Below are 6,804 nucleotides of genomic sequence, written 5' to 3' on the forward strand. Positions count from 1 at the left end.
TGAGATGTTAGTTCAAGATGAGATGCTTTTTGAGATGTTAGTTCAAGTTTTTGGCGTGGAAACCCCCAGTGGGTGTGCAAAAGCATCAGTGCTCAAGGGGGGAAATGAAGACACGTGTATAAAAGGAGCTCCATCGTTAAACATTTCTTTCCATCAGCTGTGGATAGAGAGAAGCACAAGTGTGCTTCAAAGTGTGCTTCAAACGGGGAAGAACCACCCTTTCAATCATAGAGGTATTAAGGCTGGGAAAGATCTTTAAGATCATTAAATTCAAGCATTAACCCAGCACTGCCAAGTCCACCACTAAACCATGTCCCAGAATGCCACATCCACGCGTGTTTGCAACACCTCTAGGGACGGCGCTTCCACGACTTCTGTGGGCAGCCAGCTCCAGCGCCTCCAGCGCTCCATGTCCTTGCTGTACCGCGGCGCCCAGACGCGGACACAGCACCGGGGGCGCGGCCTCACCGGTGCCGAGCACCGGCCGCACTCAGCACAGCAGCGGCAGCGCCAGAACCAGCGCGGCACAGCCCGGCAGCTCCGCTCCGCTGCGGCCGCTCCGTGAGGGGCAATTCCCGGAGGGAAGCGCGGCAGGGCGGGAGCGCGGCTCTCATCCCGAGGCGGCACAGCGCCCCCTGGCGGCGGCGCGGCGCCATCGCCCTCCCGCCCCCTCTGCCCTGAGGGGCCCGGGCGGGAGCGGAGATCCCGGGGCGAGTCCCGGGACAGCTCTGCCGGCCCCCAGCGCCGGGAAGGGCTCTTTCCCACCGCGGAAAGCCGCCGTGTCCTCCCCACAGCAGCTCCTTGCATCGCCCATGGGTGGGTGATTTCAGCGTTTCAGGGGTTCAGCAGCCTCAGCGTTCTAAGCTGAGTAATTCCCCTAAACTGAATCATTCCATCAGGACACGCCTGATGGATGCTCAGGGATGCAGCAGCATTCAGCTCTGGAGCACGGGGGCAGTCCTTTGGCACTGGCGTTCTTGCACTCGCACATCTGCGAGCCCAAAGCAGCCCCAGCCCGAAAGCGAATTCCCGCGGTGTCCCAGTGCGGTGCCTCACAGGCAGCCAACACCACCTTATTAAGTCAAAAGCACAGGAAGAGGGAGAACAAATACAATGTCATTTTGATCAACACGTCTAACAATTATGCGCGAGAGAAAAAACCCCAAAATTTAATACAGCCCATTGTTTTTGTCCTTAGGTTCAGTTTTGTGGATGCTTTGCACTTCTTTCATTTTTCCCCCTCTTTACCACGCCCCTCCCCCCCCCCCTTTTTTCCCCTTTTTTAAAAAACAGATGTTGCCAAATGTTTTTGAATCACACATACTCCAAAATGCCTCAGAATCATTTGTGGAACCACCCCCAGGCTCTAAACCCTTATATCACTGATGCAGCCTCCTTGTTGCTAGCTTGCCAAACAATAGCCATTGTTCCTGAAGGGTCCAGCCAAAAATAATATGATGTGCAACTGCCTTCCCACTGTTGTCTTTGCAAAACTACTTAAAAGTTCCAGAGATGCCTTTACGGATGGTGTACAGTACAAATAAACCCGAAAGGAGCAGAACAATTGGAAAAGCTTGTAGGAACATTGGAAGTGGGTGGAGTAGAAATAAAAAAATTGTGGGGGGTGAAAGAGAGGAAAGCATTATGAGAAAGAGTTTATATTAAATGATAGTGAAGTGTTTAGTTATGCAGCTGGTTTTGTGTTGTTGCAGAAGTGAAACCACAAATATTTTAGTATTCATATCACTACAACTTGCATGTAATTAGCGAGTTTGGTAGCTGTGCAATTGCACCTTAAATGATTCTTTTATGCAGCTTTGATTTTGGAAAGAATCACTATGAATGAAGATTTGGGAGGGAATAGAAAATGGCTACCATTCCTGCTTGGAGAAATACAATATCTGAAGAAGAAATATCTGGAAATCATAGGGGTCACAGACCCACAGCTATATATATATAGCCTGTAGCTTATGGACAGTCTAGTCTGTATTGAATTCAAAATGTGAGCATTGAGGCGGGGGGGAAAAAAAAGAGTTATTTTGAACTGCCATCATAAAAATTGAATTTATTTCTTATGTGTAGTTCATTACATACCAGTGAAGGATCAGCTTGACCTTTCTGCTATTAGTAGTCCAGGCCATGAAAGAAGCTCCTTCATGAACCAATGGAAGTTCATACTGTTGTTCTCTGTGTAGTACATCTCTGGATACAAAGATCACGCATCTTCCGTCAGCACTACATTTATTGATAAAGAAAGCCCTGCAAGGCAGGTCAAATCCACAGGCACACTGTGTGTGGTGTGAGAATCGACTCTCAAGTGTTCCTTCGCATTTCTACTTCTAATCATCGATCTATTTAGTCATCCTAAGTCTCAGTCCTAGACTCTGATACAAATTCAGAGCTGAACTTTGACCGCAGTCCTGAACAGAGGTATAGGAAAAAACTGAGCAAGTGAAAAAAAGTCACCACAACTACTTCAGAGGAAAGTTAATTGAAAAAGAAAACCCACAACATTCTGGCAAATATCAAAGCTGATATTTCTACATAATGTAACTCAATTATGAGGTATTTACTAATCACATCATATTTATTGTTAACAAATTGTTGCAAGTGCCTGCTACAATGGGCCTCTGTTTAGCCATTACTGGCTGCTTGACAAATGATCTGTGGTGTTAGAAGGTCACAGAAAGAAGTTGAGAAGCACTGGAACGGGAAAAAGGGAAGGAAAAAACCCCAAAACCCAATTATATAGGAAGACAAAACTGTGGGAGAATCTCCGATATACTCTTTAGGTATAGCCATCCCTTATAAGGAAGAAAATCATTACCAACATCAAGCACAGCCTGTGGGCAAAGCCTGTGCCACTCAGATGTACCCCCAGCGTGTGTCCCTGGTGACGTGTCTGTGTACTCATCATGCAAGTATGTCCCACTCAATGTACAGCTGCAGCGTCTTCCTCCCTGGGGGACACGGCATCTATATGTCCAGAGAAACAACACGTGGGCCCAGGTCTGACCCCCCCGACCTCCACATGCTGCAAGCTGCTTCCAGAGCTGAGGGAAAGGAAATGACCCAGAGGAAACAATGCAGGACATCATTCCGTGAGTGCACTCTTGTGGTCAGCTGGGAAAACAAAAAACCAAACCAAGAAATGAAAGAGTCATGACAGAAATTAGGTTGATCTGGTCATTACACTGACAGAAAAAATGCTTTTCCTTTTAGCGGTTGTGGTGCCTTTTAGGAGTTTCTGTTTTGTTTTGCAGAATTGCTGGGGTTTGGAGTTTCCTGATTATCAGAGCCCTCCCAAAGCACTCCTACACTCTCTGTCTGTGCATGTGAGTGCTGTCTCCTATTCCCCAATGAGAAAGGCATTTTTAACAAATTGATAAGACAGAATTTTCCCATACAGTCACTATCAGGCAAGCAGAGCACTGCATGGCGTGTTAGAAATGAAAAAATGTGCTCTAACTTGGACTAGCCCTCCAGTTCCTCCCCCTTCCTCATCCCAGGGTCAGAGCCAGATAGAGAAACATCTCCCAGTCTACAGCACTCACATTCCTGAAGCAAATGCCAGATGCAGTCCTGTGCCCTGGGTTTGATCCATTTGCCCACCTATGTTAACTGTTGGGGAATTTCAAGGAAGCAGGAAAAACAGCAGCTAAAGGAATGAAAAACCAGCCACTGTATCCAACACTGGCAGCAAGCACACAAAATCTATGTGCTGTGTCTTCCTTGTGTGTTGCCCCATAGGCTTTGAGGAGCAATCAGTAAAGCCTGATTTCCCTCATACAGATGGAAAATATCTGAGACCTGAGCTTGTAATGAAAACCATGCTTAGACAGGGGTTTCTATAGGAAGGTTTTTCTATGCCTCATTCTAGGGAATGAGGCATGGGGCAAAGTAGAATTCCCTTTTTGCTAGCATACCATCTATAAAACAGCTAAAATGTCCAAAGCATTGAAGAGGAGATTTAGCTTTGGGCAAGAAGTATTGTCACAGAATAATTTAATAATTAATGGAGGGGTTCTTTCATTTAACTCCAGTTGCAGTGAGCTTTCGGTTCTCCTTGGTGTTGGGAGCAGCCAGGGCTTTCCAAGGGTGGGCAGCACGAGGCAGCAGGTCATACCTGTCAACAAGGCACTGTGTGGGCCAGCTTAAAAACCTCTCTTCCTGCCATTGTTATCCTTAAAGCCCTGGAATTTCATCCAAATGGATTTGACCCCTTGCAAAACAGCCTGTGCATACTTCCCTGATTAGGGTATTCCTGTTAGATGAAAAGGAGGGGGTGGAAGTGGAAGAAGAGTGTCTTTCTCCACCTCTGCCCAAGCAACACAAGTGTCCTGCTGCATGCTGGACTCCAGGATGGGCACATGGCTTTGAGGAAAACCAGTTTGTCCATTGTCCAGTGGAGGAGCAGGTCTGAGCACCTCAGGCGTGCCCCACAAGCAGCAACTGCTAAAGGGGGGAGAAAATAACTCAAAGGAGTTGAGTTCTTCACCCTGCTTGCATTTGCTTGTGGAAGAAAGTTGTTAGTCATTTTGACCCAATCTTTAGGAAAGGTCTTTTATTATGGCATATTCAAGTCTGAAATGCATTGTCCTTTCCCATGGTGCAGCTCTCAGTCTGCCCTAATGCTCTGCCATGCTTGCAGGTAGTTCTCAAACCTCTCCATCTATTTCCTCCCTCATTTTTGTGCTAGTCTTTGCCCTGCTAAATTCCCTGTACCTGACTAGATGATCTCAAAATTTCATATTACTCAGAAAAATTATTGATTAGTATTGCCATCTGCTTCCAGCTCTCCCACCTTGTTTTTCTCCATTCTATTTCCCCAACCTTCCTACAAAAGGAATTTCACAGTTTCTTCCTTGACAGGGCTGCTGATGTCCAGGACAGGCCACTGCTACCACTTCAGCTCTATCACTCAGCATATCCCTCTGCCCATACATGAAGGTGTTCAATAATCAAACTGGATTTTTTGGAAATAGAAGAGCACTTAAAGCAAAAACTACCTTCAGCACACCTGAAACTAAAAGGTTTGGACAGAACATTCCAGACTTAATCAGAAGAGGATCTGGGTCTTCTCACTTCTGGCACAGGACTTCATTCCCTTTGTCTTCACTAGGCTTTGGATCAATGCATGCAAAAAATACTTCCACTGGGCTTTAACTTTGGCCATTCCCCCAGCTATGCACTCCTGTACAGCCCTGTGCTGTTATTGTGGTACTAATTAGCAAAGGTTACACAGCCATATCTATTGTTTCAGCAAAGTTTGGGCCACGAAGTTCACATGATCATACTGAGCTGAAAATAGAGGTTATCAAGCAATCAAGCTAAGCCCATTACTTGCAATTAGAGCTCCTTATTTGTTTTATTCTCATGCACTCACCTTCTTGTCCTGCCTTCCCTTCTCCCTACTGCCAGCATACCTCTTGGAGCAGTGCTGCAGCTTTGCTGTGAGCAGTGACCCTGCAACGTGTAGGCAGCTGAATTAAACTCTATTGCTGTACCCATCTAAAGTGACATTGGGACAGGGGTGACACGGGTGTGCCTTGGCAGCTACATGGCAGTAAATGATATTACAGCAAAGACACACCACTGGAAAGGACAAAGCACATTGAGTTAAACCTCAAGCCAGGCTGTTGGTAGGCAGTGGATGCAAATGATTGACTGAGAGTTCTCTCTGTGCCAAAACAATAATGAGAGATAAAAAGGGATTTGGACATTGTTCCCCTTTCACTCTCAGCCAGAGTCCAAAGAAACAAGCATCACACATGCACACATTCAGGTATTTTGAAACAAAAGTGCACACAGAAGATTGAAATTGTGCAACCAACTCTGTTCTTAGCATCACTGTCAGTACTTGTGTAAACCACTATGGCTATATGGCTATATATGGCTGTTTTCTTATTTACATTTCACTCATCTTGGACTCTGTTGTTGAATGAGACCATTTTACTTTTATATTCAGTCTGTCATGTTTTTGGTTCTAAGGAGATAGCATGAGGTAGTTATGGTTGGATCACAGTGATGAATACTAATATTCAAAATTTGCAAAAAGCTTAAAATAGATTGTTAATTGAATTAGTTCAATACCTGGAAACTATTCTATGGATAGTGTTACCTGTTTAAGCCCTGCTTGTTTTAATTGTGCCTCTTAGAGATTCAGGTTACTGCTAAGTGTGGTCTGCCACCACACTCTGTTTTTCACTGACTTTAAGTGCCATGCTGAAAAACTGTGACATTAAAGGTACTTCAACCTGGGGTTCTTTTTGTTTGTATTCTGCCCAGAGACCCCTTGAACCCTATGCTGTTCTCAAAAGCAAAGTGATGTCTAGAATCTCTTTTTTTGGCTTTTGTGCTCCATTTATGAAAAAGATTTCCTCATAATTAAGTGACACTAGAACAGTGGACTCTAAACCAAGATGACATCCCTATTCATGGAAGGAAAACTAGGGGCTTCCAATGTGGCTGCTGCACTCCATAGAAACAGCTTGGTACTACAGCCTCTTCCCAGAGACCACCTTTTGTTCTTTAACTTCTCCCACTAGTTTATTCCTCAACAGTTTCTCCGTATAGAGGAACCTTGAATAGCTTTTCTTGAGCTCTCTAGCTTGAGAGAAAAGGTTGCCAGCTGTCCTCAAATCTAGCTGTGATCACTCCACCAAAACTTGCTTAAAGTGGGACACATATGTCTGTTGCGAGCCAAATACTTTTTGCCTGTCATGGAGTGGTTACTTCCTTTCTCATAAATACAACCACAGAAAAATCACATTCCATTTAATTAAATAGTAAGATTTATCCTTT

General features: G+C 45.1%; 1 long non-coding RNA gene across 1 annotated transcript; it reads right to left on the bottom strand.

Annotated features, from left to right (window-relative positions):
* Nucleotides 1-2,568: 2,568 nt before the first annotated feature.
* LOC134429883 (uncharacterized) lies at nucleotides 2,569-5,476 on the bottom strand. The gene is made up of 2 exons (XR_010030676.1): nucleotides 5,387-5,476; nucleotides 2,569-3,123 (listed from the first exon to the last, which is right to left on the bottom strand). It is a non-coding gene; the product is annotated as an uncharacterized LOC134429883 (long non-coding RNA).
* Between the last annotated feature and the right edge of the window lie 1,328 nt (nucleotides 5,477-6,804).

The sequence above is a fragment of the Melospiza melodia genome, chromosome 1 (genome assembly GCF_035770615.1).
Source record: "Melospiza melodia melodia isolate bMelMel2 chromosome 1, bMelMel2.pri, whole genome shotgun sequence".
NCBI lineage: Eukaryota > Metazoa > Chordata > Aves > Passeriformes > Passerellidae > Melospiza > Melospiza melodia.